Here is a 23,320-nt window from a genome sequence, read left to right on the forward strand (position 1 = left end):
CTTGATTGTGGTGATCATTTCACAATGTACACATATATCAAACCATCATTTTGTACACCTTAAATATATATAATTTTTCTATGTCATAAAAAAAAGAATGAGCAAGAAAGCAATTTCTCCCCCAGAGCCTTCAGAAGAAAACTCAGCCTGGCCAAACCTTCTGTTTCAGCCTTGAGATTCCCTGAGCAGAGAACACAGACACAGCATGCTGAACTTCTGACTTACAGAGCTGGGAACTAATATAGCTTCAAAGGCAGTGGTAATTGTTACATAGCATAGAAAACTAATAGAGGGAGGATGTGCAATGAATGCACAAGGAATTAATCTCAGGTGAATTAAATTGAATCGCACTTGGTCTGGTGGGGCAGAGAAGGATCTACCTTGAATTGAATTCTGCTTTATTAGACACTGGGGAGAGACAGTATCCACTGACATGTTCTTGTTACAACTTATGCAAATCTGACCCAATGAAAGAAAATCCTCATTATGCTCTAGGACCATGTGAACTAGAATTGGCCGTGATGAGTTCGCCCAATGCTGCTGCAGGTTTTTCTAAGGAGGCAGAAAGAGGCCCTCATGGTGTCTCTGCAGACTGCAGCAGGCGGGGGAGAAAAAGGAAGGGAGGGCTTGCCTGCTTTGCAAAGCTTCTTTGCACTTTCTTTACACTTTATCCTTTACAAAGCTTCAAATACCATGCTGCTGAAGCACCCACTACACCTCACACCTCTATTCCTGTCTGGCCCCAGTGACCAAAGATACCTAGCAGGCTCTTAGATAGCCCTCCCCTTGACCCAGTGCACAACCTGCCCTGGCACCCATTATACCCAAGATCTGTCCTCTCAACAGTGTAAGCCTAGGTGGGCAGGTTATCTATGTCTTACCCCATCCTCAGCCCAATGCCAGGCCCTGCAAGACACCAACAAGCATCTGGTACACTACAAATGTACAGAGATCCAGCAATCCCCATGTGTAAAATAATTAAACATCAAATCTGTGAGCTGCCACAGAGAGGCAGGGAAGAGCTTACCCAGGAGGTGTGGCAGCCACGTTTCTTCCTAATGGCTCTGCGTTTCCCTCGTGTCCCCTCCAGACTGCAGGTGAACGTGGAAGTCTGATCATACCTGTCATCAGCTGTCCCTCACAATGCTCTGTTAAAATGACATCAATGAATTTTTTTAATATATAAATCCATAAGGACTGGAAAAATGAGGGAGGGGGACAGCAGCACCTGCAAAACTGCAGAACATTTTAGAATCTAGAAAAAAGCTGGAGAGGGTAACTGGCCCAAGAGGACCCAGGAAGCTGCCCTCGGTGAAGCGCAGAGGCAGTGCACAGGGAAAGTAGTTGGCTGACACCAAACACCCCCCACAGGGCCCAGGATAGGAACACCCAGGGCACACCTGAAGGCTCGAAGGAAGCATGGGGTGGGGGCCACAACATTTATTATCCCAAATGGGACAACTTGGGAGGGCCACCATCAACAATTCTGCCAGGCAATAGACACAATTGGCCTAGGGGGGAAAAATCCCAGGACTGGTGAAAGGTGATGAATGTCCAATGGTCCCAGAAACTTGGGGCTTTCCATCACTTCTTAAAGCCCGTGACTCGGGACACCAAAGATTTGTTTTGGGAGAAATTAACCCAGAAGGCTCCAGCCTGGGGGACCTAGACACAACAGAGGGTGGGTGTGAGATGCAGAAGGGAAACAGAGGATGAGAGAAAGTCTGAACTTCAGCAGCAGAACCACCACCACACAGCCCACTCCTGGCTTGCACCCAGAGAGAGGACATAGAAGGATTATTGTGCAGACACCAAGTCCTAATGTCGGGGATCCCCAGTGATAAGGTCGCATTGCCACCTGCTCTCATACAGCAAAGCCTCTGATTGACTGGTACCCCCATGCCCCAAGGGCTCCTCACTCTCTTTGAGTGCTTCATTGTTAAATATGAATTGGCAGCCAGCAATCACCAAACATTTGAGGCAATCTTCTAACAGAGAAAAAATGAAACCAAAATAGAAAAAAAAAGGGGAGGAAAAAATTAAATCAGAAAGATCTTGCAGGCACAGAACAAGAATAGAGTTCTGTGGGAAAAGTAACAGATGCACGAAAAACTCTTGGAATTCAAATAATAATGGCTGAAATAAGTAGGAAAAGAAGAGAAAAACTAGAGCAGAAAGAGATAGAAAGCAGAAGAGAAAAGACAAGAAACTGAAAAGGTCAATTCAGAAAATCTTCAACCTGACTAATATATGATCCCGAAAGAATGAAAAAGTTACAGAGGGAAATTATCAAGAAATGATACTAAATATTTTACAGGTCATGTTAGTCTGTTCAGGAGGCTGTAAGAAAAATATCATGAACAGCAAACACTTATCCTTACAGTGCTGGAGGCTGAGTCCAAGATCCCGGCACAGGCAGATTCTGGGTCTGATGAGGGCCCTCTTCCTGATTCACTGCTATCCATCTTCTGTCTCACTGTGTCCCCACATGGTGGAGGGGTGACGGAGCTCTCTGGGGCCTCTTCTATAAGGATCTTACTCCCTTTTGTGATCAAAGCACCTCCCAAAGGCCCCACCGTCCCACTGGGGAGTAGGTTTCAACATGTAAATTTGGAAAGAGGGGGACACAAATTTTAGTCCATAGCACAGGTCATAAGACTCGGATTGAAGGGGTCCACTGAGCATCCAGCAAAATGCAAGAAAAACAACTCATACCAACTACATCATTATAATATCTTAGAATGCCAGGCAGAAAGAAGAGATCCTCAAAGCTTCCAGAGGGAAGGAGAAAGAAAGAAAGTCGCTTAGAAAGGAATGAGAGGGATCCCTGGGTGGCGCAGCGGTTTGGCGCCTGCCTTTGGCTCAGGGCGCGATCCTGGAGACCCGGGATCGAGTCCCACGTCGGGCTCCCGGTGCATGGGGCCTGCTTCTCCCTCTGCCTGTGTCTCTGCCTCTCTCTCTCTGTGTGACTGTCATAAATAAATTTTAAAAAATATTATAAAAAAAAAAGAAAGAAAGGAATGAGAATGGCATTAGACTTTTCAACAGTGAAACCATAAATTAGAACATGATGGAGCAATGCCTTCGAAATTCTCAGAAAAATTGTTTAATCTAGAATTGTATATCCAGTTGTATGATATTTGTACTGCTTTCTAAACCTCCAGTTTACCCTCCTCCTATTTGTAAAGATTAGATAGATAAAACTATTTCCCGGACTTGCTCACAGCCACTCTCCTGGATATAAATTGGGTTCTGTGTTAGGGGGAGGCAGTTTTCATGAAACTTCTAGCAGTCAATCCTGGTTAAGAAGGGGTCACTTTCCTTTAACAGGTCCCCAGATTCCTTCTTGCTGTTTTCTTCATATGACACCAAGCTATGGCAGTGGTAGAGATGGCTTCTTTCTGTAGGACTCGGCCTGCATGGAAGAATTGAGGTCTATGCTCCGGCTTACAGGGGACCAAAGACTACCTCGGGGCGGAACAGGGCTGGGGGGTGGGGTTGGTGGGTATAGCTCGCTGGTGGGCAGTTTTGTATTGTTCTGAAAATCCTCCCATGAGGGGCCACCTAGAAATCGTTTCTTTAGCCTTTCTAAAAATGGTGTGAACACCTATAATGATTTCCGTTTCCTGCATTGAATGTTGAATTCTGACAACACAGCTGTCAAGCTGCCCTGGTGACGTTCCTGTTCCCCCGCTGGCCTCTTCCAGCCTATGCCACCAGCTGCTGTGTGCTGGGTAGGCTCCAGTGGGCTCCAGGTGATGACCCTTGGGCCCAAATAGAGTGCCAGGAGCTAAAGTTCCCCTACACCAGGCCCCTGCCTTCCGCAGGACAAATTCTGCAGGATAGTATCCATCCCAGGGTTCCCTGGTAGGGCTGAGTCGGGCACTCCCCATGAAATCGCAATTGGCCTGGCTTCCTCCTCTCTGCCCTGCTTTCCCCACCCCTTCTCACTTTCACCTGGGAGTATCTTCTTAATGAATCATCTTCATTCAAATCGTGCTTGGGTCAAATATTTTCAGACATACAGAGACCCTAAAAATTTACTTCTCATAACTTAGGGAGCCACTAGGGAGCATGCTTCAGCAAAATGATGGTATGAAGCAGGAAAGGGAGCCATGAACCCTAGCAGTCCATCAAGAGTGTGCTGCAAAGGGAAGCCCTGGGATGACAGGCTGCTCAGGAATCTTGAGAACAACCAAGAACCAGAAACCCCACATGGGAGGGTCTGGGGAAAAAAGAAATTGATATAATGTCAGTTTGACTCTTTTGATATAATATTGGTTCATATAGAAATGATCTGGTAAAAAATATTTAGGAGAAATAAATATACGTACATAGAAAACCAAATAAAGAGGAAACATGCATGTAATACATCCATACTCTACTTCATTTGGCAGTAAGCAAAATGTATTATCATAGGAACAGAAACACTGACTATTGATTTAACCAAAAGTTGTGATAAAAAGTACATCAGAAGATGGAGGAAGGGCCAACGCAAGACGTGTGTGCAAAACTAAATCACCATCTTCCGTTGCAATTAATAGACAATGTTTAAAATCAATTAATCAAGAAATAGCAGGATCAGCATATTATTTCAAAATATGAAAGTAAATACCAGCTGTGAACATTGCAAACAAAAATGTATTTGATATGAATTTGTCTTTTTAAACTTCATTACTCCCAAAAAGATGAAGCATTCCTTCTGACAGAAGGTACACACTCACACACATGCTTCTCACACCACAAATGAGGCTTGGCGGCAGGGGATAGAGAGGGGTGGTGGGGTACAGAGAACATACAGAAGCCCTCTACTCAGGGATCCACAAGGGTCACCACCAAGGAGGACTCAACAGCCCATACAACACTGGATGCTCTCCATACTCAGAAATTTAAATACTCACCCTCTATCAGCAAACTCCCACCCACCATCAGCTACTGCTGCCTCAAATTCCACAGTACAGACTCATTTATCTGAGTTGAGCATTGCTCTATTTTCAAGAGTGACACTTTCCTGCCCAGGCTGCACACCACATGCAGTATCAGGAAAGCATAGCCTGGGTTCCCATTCCACTGCATGGCTTGGGAAGGAGGTTTCAAGTCTCCAAGCCTCAGTTTCTCCCTGTGGTGGGTCACCAAAATGGCCACCATCCTTGGCAGCCCCTCCTGTCATTCTGAGCTGCCCAGTCATTTGCTTTGACCAACAGCCAGTGACAGAAGTGACATTGTGTCCACCCTGAGTCTAGATCTAAAAAGACCTTTCAGCTTCCATCATTGCTGCTGTCAGAACCCTCTACTGACATGGGAACACACTCAGGCTCCCCTGCCATGGTGAGAGGTACTATCCCCCCACACCTCAGCCAATCACCAGCTGACCTCCAGACTTGGAAATGAGGCCACTCAGGACCAACAGGCCCCCAGTCAACCCACCAGCATCAGTCTGGCCCAGCCCAGCCTGAAGGAACTACCCAGTAGAACTGTGGGCTAAAAGGATAGTGGGACTTTCTTTTAATGGAGCAGGTTTGCTCTGTAGCAAGGAAAACAGATAGGCCTTCTGTGTGAAATGATGATGTCAACGTTTGATTCAAAGGGTTGTTAAGATGCAATGGTGATATGTGAAGTTACCATAGGAGCTCAAAAAATATTCCTTACCTTCCACCCCCATCTCCAATGCCTAAATGTAAAACAATTTTTAAGCAACTGCTTTTTCTACTGAGGAGACCAGAGAGTGAGGGCAGGGCTCCAAGGAGAGCAAGAAGGCTCCCATGCAGCCTTCCCCACCCCTCCAGCCCTGCAGTCTGGGCTGCACAGCCACCTAATGCAACAGCAAGCAGCTCAGCTCCACAAGCAGCTCTGAAAAAGTGAAGATTTAACCACTGTAATTGGCTTATTGATTTTGCAATCACATTTTAAGATGCATAATCTGCCACCATCTACACTGGCCATTACAGCACCCTTCCAGGGGAGTTCTATCCGCACCACCTGTGCACCAGACCTTGTGTCAGGAGGCATAGAAAATGACACTCAATCATACTGGAATTGTAGCAAACACAGGCCCACCAGCCATTTCCCAAATGTCAGTTGTGAATTAAATGATGAACCAGAACCCAAGAGCTCTCAGCACTGACCCTGCAAGGCATGCCTCACTTAGACGCTGCTCTAAGGCTTGTCTTCTTCACTGATTTACACAGAGACCTCACTTCTCCCTGGGGGTAGGCCCTGGAATTCTACAAAAAGAGCACTAGGTTTGGAGTCTAAATGCCTGAGCCAAGCCAGTTGTTCTACTTCTAATAGACGACAAGGCCACAAGACATACATCCCAGAGTACACAGAACTGCCCACAGTCCTCTATTGTCAGCCAAAGACCTGAGTCCCTCCACGAAAATAGACGTGGATGCTCTCTCCCACACAAGCCCCAACCAGAGAGAGCCAGCAGGTGATTTGGATATGCTAAGAGTTTCCTAAGCCCCTGGGGCACCTGGGTAACTCAGTCAGTAAGCATCTAACTCTTTGATTTTGGGCCGGGTCATGGTCTTGGGATTGTGAGATCAAGCCCTACATTGGTGCTTGAGATTCTCTCTCTTTCTCCCTCTGCCCTTCCCCCATGCATTCTCTCTCTCTCTCTCTCTCTCTCTCTCTCTCTCTCTCTCTTTCTCTATCTAAAATAAGTAAATAAAATCTTTAAAAAAAAAAAATGCGTCCCAAACACCTGAGCTAGACCCAAACCAGGACATGATCCCCACCACCCAGTAGGCACATTGCAAGGACCATACAGCTCACTGAGTCCACTGGGGTCCACTTTTAAGCTTCCATTTCATGGGTGAGTGAATAGCCACACAGAGAGGGGCACTGACCTACCCAAGAGGCCTTAGCTCCTGAATGACTGAGCACAAAAGCAATGCTTGGCTGGCCACACAGTGCCCTTTCTAACTACAAGACTTTCTCACAAACAGATCTCCATGCTTTGAGAGAGTATGTGGTTTCCATGCATGACAGAGTAATGCCCCATGCAAGTAGCGCCCCAAGCCATAATCTTGACTATGGGTAAACAGCTATCCATCTAGAGGGCTTTTTAATTTAGGACTAGTGCAGTTTACCAAGGGAACTGCATTAATCATTAATCAGCATTGCTTGGAGACGTACTACCTGAGGAGATCTGTGAACAGTTGACCTACATCAATGGCAGCAACAATGAAGGGTAGGCAAAGATTCTAAAACCAGCATCTAGAACCATGTGGCCAGTCTGCATTCCTTTCATACCGAATTCTCTGGATTCTCTCCAGTCCCTTGCAGTTCTTGGCCTGTGCTGAGGTGTGTGATCTCAGCAAGCCCTTGTAACAATTTGCAAATAATTCTCAAGCTCACTCAATGCTCAATGCCCAATGTTTACTTCAAGACACCAATTCTTATCATTTGGTTTATCTAAGGGTTGGCTTCCTTTACCATGCTCTGGAAATCCCTGGCATGCTGCAGCCTCTGACCACCCCTACCCCATCAGGAGCGATGGCTTCTCTGAAGTCCAGGAGCCAATACTGGGCCAGGGCTAGACAAGAGTCTGACATGCAGAATCTCAGAACATACTCTTGATTTCCTGCTGCCCATCAGCATTGTGGGAGGAGACATGGTGCCTGTGCTCAGCACTGAGGAGTTCAGATGCTCACTGCCCATCCCCTCCTGTCACCAACACAACCACTACCAGCAGTAGGGCCCTTGTTGAGAGGGATGACCCAAAATTTCTTGTCCTGAGGACCCATGTGCTCATCTCACCCACTGCCTTACTTTATGATACACAATATGTAGTTGGGAGCACTAGGAAATCCCCAGTGAATCTGCTGCCTCAGTCTCCTCGGCACTACTATTGCTTAGATCCCTCCAAGGCCCCCCAGTATCTAACATCCATAGGTAACAAAAAAGTACCAGAATTGCATGAATCTTACATATCCAATATGCAGTTACGAATGTTCTATAAAAACGAAGGGTGGGCTATTGGCACCAAACCTTCTCTCTAGATTGGAAAACCAGAGCAGATGTGCAGGGCTGTCCAGGGAGACCCCTGCATAGGCCACCTGCAAGCCAGTTCCAGCACACTTGTTCATCCACACTGGACATGTAGTCTTCGTTCTCCATATAGGGTCTCTCACTCTGTCTCTCTCAGCTTCTGCACCAAAGCTCCTGCCTGGCTTCATCTCTTGGGCAGGAGGGATCACTTGTTTGGAGGACAAGCCAAAATGCACACATCTTTGCAGAGGATCACAACACTTCCATCAAAACCCCCAGCCCACAGTAGCAATTCATGTAGTTTCTGTTTAGAAACTTTATGCTAGGGCAGTCTGGGGGGCTCAGCGGTTTAGCGCCACCTTTAACCTGGGGTCTAATCCTGGATACCCGGGATCAAGTCCCACGTCAGGCTTCCTGCATGGAGCCTGCTTCTCCCTCTGCCTGTGTCTCTGCCTCTCTCTCTCTCTCTCTTTCTGTGTCTCTCATAAATAAATAAATAAAATCTTTAAAAAAAAAAAGAAACCTTATGCTATATTTTGAATATACTGCATTAACACATAAAATCTGTCCTGTTTTATAAAATAAGCATATTCTTTAAAATAAAAGGAGATCAGATTTTGCAAGCCAAAAAGCTAGATTTACATAAGCAAATGTCATCCTTCTGAACACTACAACAGCAGCAAAGCCAGATTCCCACAATGAACAAACTGCCCTCAGTGAGAATGGCCCTTCAAGGTGCCAAGTGCCGGGGTATCCCTGCAGTGATCATTCAGGGACATCTAATACATGTACATAGCCAGGCGCTCCTTAGACCTGGTACAATCTGTGATCACTGCCTCCCATCAGTCTCCCCACCCCCAGGTTTGCCACCCTATACCCCATTCCACCTCCCAGCCTGCCCACTGCTGCTTGATATCCAACAGAACGATACCAGGGGCTGGCATTCAGAGCCTACCTCATCTGGCCCCAATTTCACCTCCTGCTATCTCTTTCACCCTAGAGACGCTTCGCTTCAAATCCAAGCACCTCATCAGCCCACACCACCAAGCAAGCCCCCACTTTGCCACCTTGAGAAATCCCACCCATGCTTTATAACTCAGGCCAGCTGGCTCTCGAGGAGCAGTGGCCTCCCAAGGCCCTTAGCACTTCGTCTGCTCCCTCAGGCCCTCCCAAGGGGTCATCCCAGTGGGTGCCACCTATCTGCCCTCCATGCCCGCAGGCCCTGGTGACACCCACAGATGAGGTAGTGCCAAAGACCAGGAGCCAGGGTCTTACTTCTAGAACAAAGTGCCCACAACATGCCCGGTGTGTAATAAACTCTCAAAAATTGCCTAATGACTCTAATGACTAGATGGCTGAATTAATGAATAAACACAGCCTAAAATCTTTGTACAGAACAAGGGTCCCAGGAGTAAAACGAATCCCAATTAATGCAGTAAGTGGCATTTAGTTGTCTCTATTTCAGGATGCATGAAATAATTAGTGCTCAGTACACAGAGAACTCTGAGTGTGAAGCTGGATGTAACCAGGTGTCAAAACACAGAAACCTAGGAGAGAAATAAATCATGTGCTTGATTATGAAGGGGAGACTGCTCTGGTGGGTTTTCTCCCTGGAGGAAGGGCACCCTTGCTGCAGATCCCAGACTGTTACAATGTGAAAGAGATCCTGCCAGATGGGAAATGTGACAGTCCTGCTTCAGACAGGTGACTGAGCAGCTGAGTGCCACCCAGCAGACCTGCTTATCCCAGGTAGTAACACAGTGTATGTTTGCTGAATGCCAAGTATGCTGGGCACTTTATATTCACAAAACTCTCATGAAGTAACGGTTTCACTATATCCACTCTGTCAACATGGAAACCCAGGTTAGCCAGGCACGTAATTTGCTCAAGCATTCAGACCCAGGTCTACTTAAATCTAAGTAACACATGTATGTATTCTGACAAGGAGATTCAGGCTGCTCCTACTCAGCCCACAAGCCTATGGCACTGCTCTGTCATCAGGTGACTGCCTCCTCCTGAGCATCTTCTCAGTCTCTTACCTCTTGTTCTCCTATCCTTCAACCTCCTGTCCCCTTAGCCACCAGCGCACCCAACCACACTGCAGTTCCAATGCTTGCAGCCAATAGGTCATGCTCCCAGAGTTCCTGGCTCCTCCTGTCACATCCAGACCCACAGATGAGGTCCTGCCAAAGGCCAGCAATGTCACCCCACATGGCGGGACCTCTGCCCAGGCTCACCTTTGGCTTTCCCATTCATTCACCCTGGTAAAGCATTAGTATTTAATCCTTGCTGCAAGGCTCTGCTTCCTAGGGAACCCAGGCTAAGATAACACTTTGGTGTTTACCTGTATTTTCCTTTGTCCTCAACACCACCCTCCATCCTCCTTCCTGCTAAAGGCATCTACTGCCTTATGTGAATAGATTTTCTGGAAGATGGAGGCTTCCTTGAATCCATCTTTTGAGTGTTTGCATTGTAATTTACACAAATGAAATTATACTGCAAATTTCATTCCTGCCCTTGACTTTTGTGCTTAGCTCCCATTCTCAGACCACTTGAGGGGCTTACCTATACCCAGCCATGGCACCCACTGCTGGATGGTGCCCATGGCACTGCTGCAGTTCACTCACCTACTCCCCCCACTGTAAGCAGGTCTCTCAGAAATGATCTGGGTGTGGGACCATTGGTCCCACGCCATACACAGTCTAAGATTGCTCTTGCACCAGCAGAACACAGGAGACCCACTTCCCCACATCTTAGCAAACACCTGCCATTATCTGACCTATCCTCCAGTATGATCGGGCAGGAAGCAGGACCTTCCTGTCTATCTTAGTCCTGGCCAGGTGAGCAGCTTTTCTTCTGCTTGTTAGCCATCTGAGATTCATCATTGCTTCCTTGGGTTTTGCTTTGAGCTCATATTGCCCCAGCAAGTCTGGCCACCCTTGACTGGTCACCCTCAAAGAGAGCTTAGGGAGCTTCGAAAGAGGAGGGCACACAGGGCAGACAGCCCACTGGACTTAACTCCTCCCCAGGGGCCCCAAGTGGCCCCAAATCCTCCAGGGTAGGTTCAGGTTTCATGGGGCTTAAAAAAATCTTGACTTGATACATTTCAAGTTTTATTTTTCCCCTATTCCCCACTTTGTTTTCTGGTTCAGAAATTACAGATCAGGAGCTTCCATGAGAAGGCCTCAAGCAAGACATTGTGGCCACAATGACCTCACGTGCACCTGGCCCCAAGCACTGCTGGTCCTCAGAGGATCTCACTGTAGGAGCCCAGGGCCACGGGGTTGCCCTGAGTCGGCCCAGCTCACCAACATCAGGCATCTGATCCTTCACAGGGCCAGAAACCAGCCAGAGGAGCAACCAAGAAACAAGGAACGGTTCAATGGCTCCTCTCTGCCTGCATGATATTTCCCAGAGTATGTTCCCCAAAACCCATTTCATTAATACATTAATACAAATTACAAAATAAAAGTGGCTTAGCAGCCCTGTGTCTGAGGGACATTTTTCAGGACCTCCCAGAGCCTCTTGACTGTCCCCATGTGCCACTGGTAAAGGAAATTTTCAACCTTTAACGTTTTGGGGCCTTGTCCCTGGACTCCCAGGGAAGCTATACTTTAACATTTACCAAGGTCAAAATGACTGGGCCCAACTCAGAGCATGTCTTCTATTTTCTGCTCTGAGCACACATTGTATGTCTGCTTCATTAAACAAATAACCAACCAACCAATCACATAGAAGCATTCTGAACACGAGATAAGGAAAAGAAAGAAACTTCCCAGGTTCCCATAAGATTCTTTTTTTTTTTTTTTTTTTGGTATATATTTTTTTATTGGAGTTCAATTTGCCAACATATAGCATAACACCCAGTGCTCATCCCATCAAGTGCCCCCCTCAGTGCCCATCACCCAGTCACCCCATCCCCCTGCCCACGTCCCTTGCCACCACCCCTTGTTCATTTCCCAGATTTAAGTGTCTCTCATGTTCTGTCACCCTCACTGATATTTTCCCTCATTTTCTCTCCTTTCCCTTTATTCCCTTTCGCTATTATTTATATTCGCCAAATGAATGAGACCATATAATGTTTGTCCTTCGACTGACTTATTTCACTCAGCATAATACCCTCCAGTTCCATCCACATCGAAGCAAATGGTGGGTGTTTGTCGTTTCTAATGGCTGAGGAATATTCCATTGTATACATAGACCACATCTTCTTTATCCATTCATCTTTCGATGGACACCGAGGCTCCTTCCACAGTTTGGCTGCTGTGGACATTGCTGCTAGAAACATCGGGTGCAGGTGTCCCGGCGTTTCACTGCATCTGTATCTTTGGGGTAAATCCCCAACAGTGCAATTGCTGGGTCATAGGGCAGGTCTATTTTTAACTCTTTGAGGAACCTCCACACAGTTTTCCAGAGTGGCTGCACCAGTTCACATTCCCACCAACAGTGTAGGAGGGTTCCCCTTTCTCCACATCCTCTCCAACGTTTGTGGTTTCCTGCCTTGTTAATGTTCCCCATTCTCACTGGTGTGAGGTGGTATCTCATTGTGGTTTTGATTTGTATTTCCCTGATGGCAAGTGTTAGTACTTGGATGGGAGACCAGGTTCCCATAAGATTAAAGTCCTATAGCCTTGCGCATACTAAAACAGAAGATAACCTCTGTAGCTTTCTGGAATGTCCCTTGTCTTGATGATTTGTAACTCTTTATGTAAAAAATGTACACAACCCTGCTCCAAATGTTGCTTCTTCTGAGCATCTTTTCTTTGTGAGGATTGTGTATCCTATGAAGCTGTCCTAACTTGGGCTCAAATAAAACTCTCTTCTTTTCTTCTTAAAATGTTCAAAGGTTTGTTCGTTGCATTAACACCACCACCTCCAGGGTGTGCAGTGCAGTAGGCAGCACTTCACAGGCCACCAAACCACCAAGGCCCTGTTGACTGCCCACCCAAGCACGCCATTTGGAGTTAACATCTCAAGACACACAGTCAGAAAGCCACTCTGCAGGAGCGAACACAGACTCCTCAACCTTTACCAGAGAACCTTCTCCATCTCCCATGGCTACATCCAGGACGCTCCAGATAACACTTCTCCAAAAGCCAGATACCTCAGGAACTCCCCGCACCCCACGTGCCCTTCACACTCCACCCTGAGTCCTCTCCGTCTGGAATCCTCTCTAACTTCCCTAGGCAGGGTCAGGCCCTTCTTCCCTCTCATCTTGGCAGCCCTGCAAACAGACAGTCTTTCTTCCTGTAGTGTGTACCCTGTGATGTGAATTAGACACAGTGCAATCGGTTAATCAAGAGACACAGTGTGCGTTCCACACAGGGCTCTGGTTAAATGCAGAGGCAACAGGAGCCCAAGTTTCACACATGGGGCTGACAAGTAGTACTGGAACCAGGTCCTTGTTCTATGTACATGGGAGCTCAGCCCACTTCCAAATTTTTGGCTCGTGGTTCGTTATTTAACCGCGCTGAAACTATGATTTTTAGTTTGCAATATCAAACACACTTAAGAGTCATGAAGACACCAGCAGTAGTAAGACTCATACAGAGGAAAAAATGAACTTTATTCCTATAAGCAAATTCTGCAGCCCCCAGGGGATGTCCTGTTGCCCCTTGCAAAAGCCTCAGTACAGAGCACCCACCTCATGTCATTCATAGAGTGATTGCACACACATGTGCACACAAGCATACACTGCACACAGCATATAATGAAGGAACTGCACAGACCCCAGCCAAAGGCCCAGACCCTCCTGTCATCCCAACCCCCAGCCAAGACCAGCTCCGGTGCTGCCTAAGCCCCCAGAACACACAGCTCTCCCCCAAGGCCATAGCTCCTCTAAGCACTCCTAAGGCCTGCATTCAGGGTCTGCAGCCCCGCTCAGAGCACAGAAGCCTCTCCGGAGTAGCCCCGTACATGGGATGGTGAATTTAAGAATGCAGACCACTGGGGTTCCTTGGGCTGGGATCTTAGCCAGCTCAAGAGAATGCCCTCTGCTTTCCAGCCACTCTCCACAGTTCTCAGGAACCAGGAGCCAAAATCACAGCCTCTGCACCAGACCCAAGCCCCACAGTGAGAACAGCTGCCATTCCCACACCTCCCACAGGCAAGCGGTTGGGTGGAGTGATCTGGACTCCAGACAAGGCTGTAAGGATGTGGGACCGCCTGTTCCCAAGTCCAAGCACAGAAGCTGAGGTGCAAAGAGGTGCAGGGTCTTGCGCTGGCCAGGCCACAACAGTGGGTACAGAGCCACCCTATGCCCCCAGCTGGTCCCCTCTCCACCCACTACTGCCACCCAGCACCCAACCACACGCTGGGGCCCCAAGGCTGAAGCCAGGCTGCTCAACACAAAACACGACAGTTCCTTTATTGTATCTCAGGGAGGCCGGAGAAAGAAAAAGCCTCACCACTTCCTGATGCATTATTTATCAGGAGCACATTAACTGTGGGTGACATCACAGGCCTTCGAAGGTAATTTGTGGAAAGTATTGTTAAAGCAATTGATTTGCAAATTCCTTGACAGGGAAAACTGAGCACTGAGCAGGCAGAGAAGTGACATGGAGACTTTTTTTTAATGTATTTGGAATAATTGATTGAAAGCTAAGCTGTGTAGCCAGTGAGAAAATGAGATTATTCTGTCTGTTATGCAAAGAAATTGTATATTGTGCAAATCAGTGGGATGAGGAGCAGTCAGGGCGTCTGAAAGGCACTTGCTCCTTCTGCAGAAGGTGGGGGGGAAAAGTCTTTCCAAATTCAAACCAAGTGTTCATCACTCCCCTTACCAGGAAAGCTGCTTCCACCTCTCTTCTCATCTCCCCCTCCACCCATCCCCAACTCTGGGCCCTGGGTCTCAGGCCAGACACCTCCCTCCCCTCCCTCTGGGGTCAGCAAGAACCTGGTGCAGGGAGCAGGGGCGGGAGAGACTGGGCCCCTGCCCTGCTCTGCTCTGGCCTTCACCTCCCTCTTTGGGATGCTTCAGTCCCTCAGTAATCCCAGCTGTGCTTTCCTGGCCCACAAAGCTGGCTGGCACTCCTCAGAACTCTCCAGTGACTGCTCCTGGCCTCAGGATGACTGCAATCCCTTCCCTGGCCCCCAGAGCTGATATGACCTCCTCCCCACCACACCCCCACCACACTTCCTCAATCCCAGTAATGTCAAACTGCCCCAACCTCCCGCACTTGCACAATGGCTTTGGCCTTTCTATTGGAATGCTGTTAGCAGCTTGCCCATCCAGTGGCAGCCACTCTCTCCAGGCATAATTCAAATGCATCCTCCTACAGGAAGCCTTCACTGACTACCCCAGGCAGACAATCCTGGGTGCACCTCTCTTTAGAAGCACCAGTGTATTTGCTGTTGGGGTGGGGGGAGTCTCCCTCCCTTCAGGTGGCAGAGGCAGTGAGTGAATACCTGTGTGAATTAACGCATGCAGGAATGATTGCCAGAATGAAAGAATCACTGCCCTGATTGCCTTACTGGATCCCTTCCCCATTTCTGATGAAGCCCTGGGTGATGTACCATGGTCACCCAGGGGGACTGCTTGTTTCATTAGCTGTTCCCACAGCCTTAGGCCAGAGGCTCCCCAGCAGGATTGCCCAACAACATTGGTGGGGAGGCCTGGTCCAAGAGAAAGCTTCCGTTCGTGTCTACCTGGCCAGCACCTGAAGCCTGCAGTCAGAAACAGACACGAGCCCCAGGGCATTTGAACAATTGCTTAGCCCTGCCACCTGCTTGTGTGTAACCTTGGGCAGATTGCTCAGCCTTCCTGAGCCCCAATCTCCTAGTCTGTCAGATGGGAGTTAGATGAGCCCCCATCTCTAAGATGTTGAGAGTTAAAACCACAGTGCATAGCGCCCACTATACACTAGAGGTATATAGTGTATAGTGGCTATGCTATGATCACCTCACTCCAGTGACTTTATTTATATCATGCTGAAAATTCCCACCAACTGGATTTAGGATTTTTATGCTCATTTTGAGTATTAGAAAACCTAGGTTTCTGGAGTTAAATGGAGATTACAGCTGACCCTTGAACAACACCAGGAATTCACAGTCACAAACCCACATATAACTTTGACTTGCCAAAAACTTAACTACTAAGCGGCCTACTTTTGACTAGAAGCCTTACTGATTACATAAACAATTACCATGTATTCTGTATGCTACATGTATTATATCCTGTATTCTTATAATAAAGTAAGTTAGAGAAAATATTATTAAGAAAATCATAAGAAAAATACACTTACATAACTATATTGTATCTTTTGAAAAAATCTGAAATAAGTGGACCATGCAGTGTGCACCCATGTGGTTCAAGGGTCAACTGCATATGCTGCAAGTGGCAGGATACTGGCCAGACCTGGCCACGATGTACCAAGTACCATTCTCCCCTAGAAAACAACTCCTGCTGACCCCACTCTTCACACAGCAAGCTGGACCCTGGGAAAGGACAGTAAGAGACCTCAGCAGGTAACCCACACAGTCGGACAACCAACTGTCAGGTTTTACCTAGGACATGAGACTTCTAGCACCAAAGCCAGGAAAACCCCAGGCAACCCAGGACCAGTTGATCACCCTATGTCCAATCACCTTTAAAGAGCTAGAAAATGCATAATGGTTCATTCAACTATTTCAATAACAGAGAACATACTGTTAAGTCCATTCCTTTTAAATGGGTCAATGTTTCCCAAAATCAGGTCTGAAGAAGCAGCCAAGAAAGTTTCTGACCACTTCTGCTCACATAGTCTGATTCGCAATGGTCAGCCCATCCCTACAGGCAGTGGCCCACATCCCCTTCAATTCCATTTCAACACCACTGCTCCTCCACTTCCGCCCTCCCCAGACCTGGTGCTGGGCATGCAGAGTTCAAGAGTGACCAAGACACAGTCCCTCCCCCACAAGGAGGCCCCAGGCCAGAGACAAAGGATGAGTAGCAGAAACCATAGTAAGGACAGGTCAGAGAGAAGCCTGGGGGACTGGAACACACATTGGAGGGAGGAGAGGTCAGAGAGGACTTCCTGGAAGAGGAGATACCTCCTTAACGTGAGCCGTAAGTAGGTTTTACAAGGTTGCGGCTGAGAAGTGCATTCTAGGCAACTAGAACAGCATGGGCAAGGCCCAGAGGTGTGGCTGAGCCTGGCCCATTGCAGGAAGTGAAGGCCACAGCAGAATGGGGGAGATGGAGGAAACAAAGACAGAAAAAGAGGCCATACACAGGAGGCCCTGTTTTCTCTAAAACTGGCTTTTTTTTTTTTTTTTAACTTGGCAGCGTTTACAATGTTGGAATTTCAAGTGAATAGATAGATGTCTAACTCCCTATTTTTAATAGCTGCATAATATCCTATGATGTGAGTATATTCTGATTATTCAACAATTCCATTTTTGAAGGGCTGCAAGTTATTTCTGGTTTATATTTTGTTATCTACAATCAATTCTTCAGTAACCATTGTTCTATTATGGTAAAGTCCCAGATATGGGATTTCAACCATCTTATTAACTTTCCAAAAATACAATAAGAAGTCACATTTTTGCTAACAATCTGCAGAAGTGCCCATTCCAAAGCATCTTTGCAAGTACTGTGTGTTTTGCTTTGTTTTGTTTTCATTATTATCAATCTGATGAATGAAATCTAGCTAGCCATGTTACTTTGATTTTTATTTCCCTGGCTACTAATGTGGTTGAACCTCTTTCCATTTGTTTCTTTTGCTTTTTAAAGATCTTCTCTCCTGTGATTGCCCAATTCAGATATGATTTTCATATTTGGACACATTTTGGATTGTTTGTATTTACATGGGTTCTATATGTTATAAATACTGATCTTTCAGTTGCTCTAAGTATTAAGGGGCCCTGAACTGTACAAAATCTTATTAACCCTGATGAATCTACCTCCTGTAACTAGATCTAGACACCCAGAAATCTCAACTCTGGTTGCACATGGAAATCACCTGGAGAGCTTTGAATCATGGTGCTTAGACCCTGCTTCCAGAGATTTAAAATTCAGAAGTTTCCAGTGGGGCCCAGAAGTCAGGATTTTTTTTTTTTTTTATCACAGTAAAGTTAACATAACTCAAAAGTCATCATATAAACCATTTATAATTCAGCAGTATTCGGTTACTTGTACAATGTTGTATCACCACCATCTGTAGGTCCAGAACAATTAGCGTACCCTAAAGGAAACATTATGCCCATTTCCAGTCTCTCCATTCCCCATGCCCTACCCTTTGGCTACCACTAATCTACTTCCTGTGTTCGTGGATTTATCTGTCCTGGGTATTTCATGTAAAAGGACTTTGTGTCTGGCTTTTTTCACTCAGCATAGTTTTTTCAAGGTACATGCATGGTATAGCATGTATAAATACTTTATTTCTTGTCATGGCTGAATAATATTCCATTGTATAATATATCACATTTGGTTTATTCACTCATTTGTTTTTGATAGACCTTGGGTTGTTTCTACCCTTTGGCTACCACGAATAGTGCTGCTATGTCATTTGTATGTCTTCTTTGGAAAAACGTCTATTTCAGTCATTCGCTTATTTTTTAATCAGACTGTTTATTTTTGTCTTTGTTTTTGTTTTGCTATTGAGTTGTTTGAGTTCCATATGTACTTTACATATTATCTGATATATGGTTTGCAAATATTTTCTCCCATTCCATAGGCTGTCTTTTCATTTGTTGGTGGATTCTTTCATTATGAAGAAACCTTTTAGTTTGATGCAGTCCCTTTTGTTTATTTTTGCTTCTGATGTCTTGTTTTAAAAAAAAATTATTACTAAAACCAATGTCAATGAGATTTTTCTGTATGTTTTCTTGTAGGAGCTTTATGGTTTCAAGTGTTACACTTAAATCTTTAATCCATTTCAAGTTCACTTTGGGGAGTAGTGTTAAGCTATGGTCCAGTTTTATTCTTTTGCATTTGAATATCTAGTTTTCCCAGCACCATTTATTAAAGAGACTGTCCTCTCTCCACTGTGTGTTCTTCATACCCTTGTCAAAGACTAGTTGACTATATGTGCATGGGTGTATTTCTGAGCTACCAGGAGGCCCCTTACAGTCTGGACTTGATTCAAATGTTCATGGGGAATTCTTCCACTGAAGAATTTTAAGAGAGTCAACTTTAAGGATCTCAAAACACTAAGTATAAGGACCATGTCCAACTGCCTCAGCTGGCCAATGATGAGGCCAAAGCTCAGAGAGAGCAAGAAATCACCCAACATCACACAACAGAAGGACTCAGAGGAAAAGGAAGACTTTAGACCCAGACCTCCTGTCCCCTAGCCCTGTCTGGTGAAACCACTGTCTGGTGAAAAGAAGCATCCCAAAGAAGTATCTCCTCCCCTCACTTATGCCACTCTAACCCTTGACAGATGCATATAATTGTTTAACAAACTTATTTTAAGGTCTTCAGCAACTTTGGATAATCTTGATTGTATTTCCTGAAAATCCTCTGACATTCCACTGAGAAAAGCTGAATATTCAAATCACCTAGGTAGTTCAAACAGAAGCTAATCTTTCATTTATTTACTTTAATCCTAAATACTGTTCTTTTTTATTTAACATTCCCTGAATTTGAGACTTAGTGAAAGATAGAAGCTTTAACTGTCTTTTCTTTTTTAATTGAAGTTCAATTTGCCAACATATAGCATAACACCCAGTGCTCATCCCTCCAAGTGCCCCCCTCAGTGCCCATCACCCAGTCACCCCAACCCCCCGCCCACTTCCCTTTCCACCACCCCTTGTTCATTTCCCAGAGTTAGGTGTCTCTCACGTTTTGTCACCCTCACTGATATTTTCACTCATTTTCTCTCCTTTCCCTTTATTCCCTTTCATTAATTTTTATATTCCCCAAATGAATGAGACCATATAATGTTTGTCCTTTTCCGATTGACTTGTTTCACTCAGCATAATACCCTCCAGGTCGCTCCACGTTGAAGCAAATAGTGGGTATTTGTCATTTCTAATGGCTGAGTAATATTCCATTGTATACATATACCACATAGAAGCTTTAACTGTCTTAACCATGATAAAAGTCTATCCAAATCTCTGTCATTTGAGGTTTGGGGGAATTCCACAGGTCACTTGCAGGAAGCCAAATGACCTCACACATGCCCTTCCCAACTGTGAGCCTCCAAGTCTCTGTTCCCAGCAACCCTTCCCCATACACACACACAACTAGTCAGAGCCTCCGCTCTCAGCCTGTCCAGCTCTAACCAGCTCAGTTCATGGCTCCTGAGTAACAGACCTGGGCTGGGCTTGGATCATAAGAGGAAATAAATCTCCCCAGTCATGGGCACCTGGATGGGTAAGCAGTTAGGGAGACACATGATACTTGTATAAGGGGCAGGCAGCATAGGGGAGAGAGTATCTTATCCTTGGGCTGTCAAAAACAGAAAACCCTGTGGAGTCAAGGGTTCTGAGCCAGGTGTGAAAGAGAGGCCCACAACAGAGCAGCCCTCTTCCCACTGCAGTGAGTATTCTGGGGGAATATACAAGCCATGCCTGCTTCAGGATGTCATCTGCCAGGCAATGAAGGGGGGTGTCCTAATTTCAGCCAGAAGAGTAACACCCTAAGTGAGTTCTCACACCCAACCCTAAAAGGCAATAAAAACTACAGGGAGGTTCCCTCATGTGATGGTTTTAAAACCCATTTGCATTCCAGTTCCAGACAAGATGGAGTAAACACATTTCTCCCTATTTTGCCCACAAAGCATAGCTTAAACACCCTGGATATTACTTATAAGCCAAACATAAGAACACTCTGGAAAGGAGAGAGAAGTCTGCTCAGCTAGGGAACTTGAGGAATAACATGGCAGTGTTCCTCAAGAGTTCCCACAATTTTCTTTTTTGCCACATATATCCCAGACTGCATGCCTGAAGAAGGGGCCACCTGGCAGTACCAATGGGCACAGACAAACAAGGCTCTAGTGAAAGCCTGCTCTCTCTAGCCAAAGGACCAGGAAAAGGCAACCTAGCAAAACAGAACATTGCCTTATTCCAACCAGAGAGAAAAAACTGTGGCTCCACTCCCAACAGTAAAGGCCCAGTGGAGACTCAGGACTTCCATGCCCACCTGTAGTAATGAGTCCACCTACCCCTACTCCTGATAGTGTCCCTGGGGTCCATGTGGTGATCTTAGGTTTCTACCCCCAGTCAGTAGATTGATGTATCTCTCCTCTCTATGTTGGAGTGTATCAGAGGGGGCCTAGAGTGTGTCAGAAGCCAGCAGTGAGTAGCTCATCCCCAATCCCTGCTCTGAAATGCCCAGATAGACCACATAAGAAGGTGTCCCTCCCCTGCCAGCAATGATGAGGCACCCTGTCCCACCCAAAGTGTCCATAGAGGCCACACAAAGAACCCGGGTTCAAGTCTCACCCAATGGCAACAAGGCAGCATCCTCCTTCCCCTCCAGCACAGAGCCAAACAAGTCCTGCTGAGATGGAAGTTTTAAACAAGATTAAGAGTCTTATAATACCTGAGATACCCAAGGTCCACATGAAAATCACTCATTATATCAAGAACAAAGAAAATCTCAACTTGAATGAGACAAGATAATCAAAAAATACTGACCCTGTTATGACACAGGTCTTAGAATTACCCAACAAGGATTTTAAAGTAGCCATGATAAAAATGCTGCAATACAGAAATGCAGTTTTGAACATGTTTGAAATAAATCAAAAACAGAAAATCTAAGCAAAGAAATAGAATATCCAAAAAAAGAACCAAATGGAAATTTTAGAACTGAAAAATACAATCACTGAAAAAAAAATCTCAATGGATGGGCTCAAACGTAGAATAGAGAAGGTAGAGGAAGTATTGGTGAACTTGAAGATATAATAAAAACTATCCAAACTTAACAATAGAGAGAGAGCAGAGTGAAAAAAATGGTCACTCAGGAACGTATGGGACTACAACACAGTATCTAACATTTGTGTCATCTGAGCCCCAGAAGAGAAAGAAGATGGGACTAAAACAGGATTAAAGAAATAACGGGGGGATCCCTGGGTGGCGCAGTGGTTTGGCGCCTGCCTTTGGCCCAGGGCGCGATCCTGGAGACCTGGGATCGAATCCCACATCAGGCTCCCGGTGCATGGAGCCTGCTTCTCCCTCTGCCTGTGTCTCTGCCTCTCTCTCTCTCTCTCTGTGATTATCATAAAAAAAAAAAAAAAGAAATAATGGCTCAAATTTCCACAAATTTGGCAAAATACATGAACCTCCAGATTCAAGAAGCTAAACATATAGGAAAAACCCAAAGGAACCATATCAAGCATATCATAGTCAAACTTCTGAAAACTAACAACTAATACAAAATCTTGAAAGCATCAAGATTGAAATGACAGCTTACTCTAAGGAATAACTGTTATGAATAAGAGCAGATTTCTCCTCAAATGCAAGGAAGCCAGAAAGAGGTAACATGACCAATTTCAAGAGATGAAAGAAAAGAATTGTCAACCAGATTTCTATACCAAGCAAAAAACTTTGAGGAAAGCAAGACATTTCTTAAGTGAAGGAATGGCAAGAGAATTTGAGCCAGCAGACTCAGCCTAAGGAAGAGCTTAAAGAAAATTATGGAACTAGAAAAATAAATGATGAAAGAATATTGGACAATCAGGAAAGAAAAAGCAACAGAAAAAGTAAAAATGTAGATAAATACAATAAACTTTCCTTCTCTGGAGTTTCCTAAATTATGTTTGATGGCTAAAGCAAGACTTACATCATGGACTGATGTGGTTCTCAATGTATGTATATAGAAAAAATATGTAAAAGTTATATTATAAATGGACAAGTGTAGAGGAACATAACAGGAGGAAACTGTTCCATATTTCATTTAAACTAATAGGATGTTGATACCAAAGACTGAAATATACAACACTAAATGCTTACATTAGAAGAGGGAGAAAGACTCAAATCAGTAAACTAACTCCCACCTTCAGAAACTAGATAAAATTCAAGAGAGCAAATTTAACCCAAAGTAACCAGAAGGAAGGAAATATTACAGGTGAGAGCAGAAATCAATGAAACTAAAAACAGAAAACAATAGATCAAATCAATGAAGCAAAAAGCTAGTTCTTTGAAAAGATCACTAAAATTGACAAACCTCTACTGGCTGACGGAAGAAAGAGAGAAATTACCAGTATCAGAAATGTGGCAGGTGCTATCGTATCACCGCAGGGCTAGGACCTGCAGCCAGCATAAGGCTAAGAGAATACTGTGAACAGCTTTCCACGCATAAATATATGACTTAGATGAGATAGACCATGTCCTCAAAAAGCACAAACTACCACAATTCACTTAATACAAAATAGATCACTTGAATAACTATGTAACTTAA

The 23,320-nt window shown here is 45.4% G+C and overlaps 1 long non-coding RNA gene across 9 annotated transcripts in view; it reads right to left on the minus strand.

Annotated features, from left to right (window-relative positions):
* The window catches only part of LOC112652435 (uncharacterized), a 50,919-nt gene that overhangs the window by 23,219 nt on the left and 4,380 nt on the right, over nucleotides 1-23,320 (minus strand). For 6 of the 9 annotated variants that reach the window (XR_007403854.1, XR_007403857.1, XR_007403856.1 and 3 more), the window contains 2 exons: nucleotides 2,382-3,415; nucleotides 1,028-1,148 (listed from right to left, as the gene is read on the minus strand). This is a non-coding gene — a long non-coding RNA (uncharacterized LOC112652435). The remainder of the gene's footprint in view (nucleotides 1-1,027; nucleotides 1,149-2,381; nucleotides 3,416-23,320) is intronic. The other 3 variants (XR_004807139.2, XR_003131451.3, XR_003131450.3) reach the window with 1 other exon arrangement.

This window comes from Canis lupus, chromosome 19 (genome assembly GCF_003254725.2).
Source record: "Canis lupus dingo isolate Sandy chromosome 19, ASM325472v2, whole genome shotgun sequence".
Classification (NCBI taxonomy): domain Eukaryota; kingdom Metazoa; phylum Chordata; class Mammalia; order Carnivora; family Canidae; genus Canis; species Canis lupus.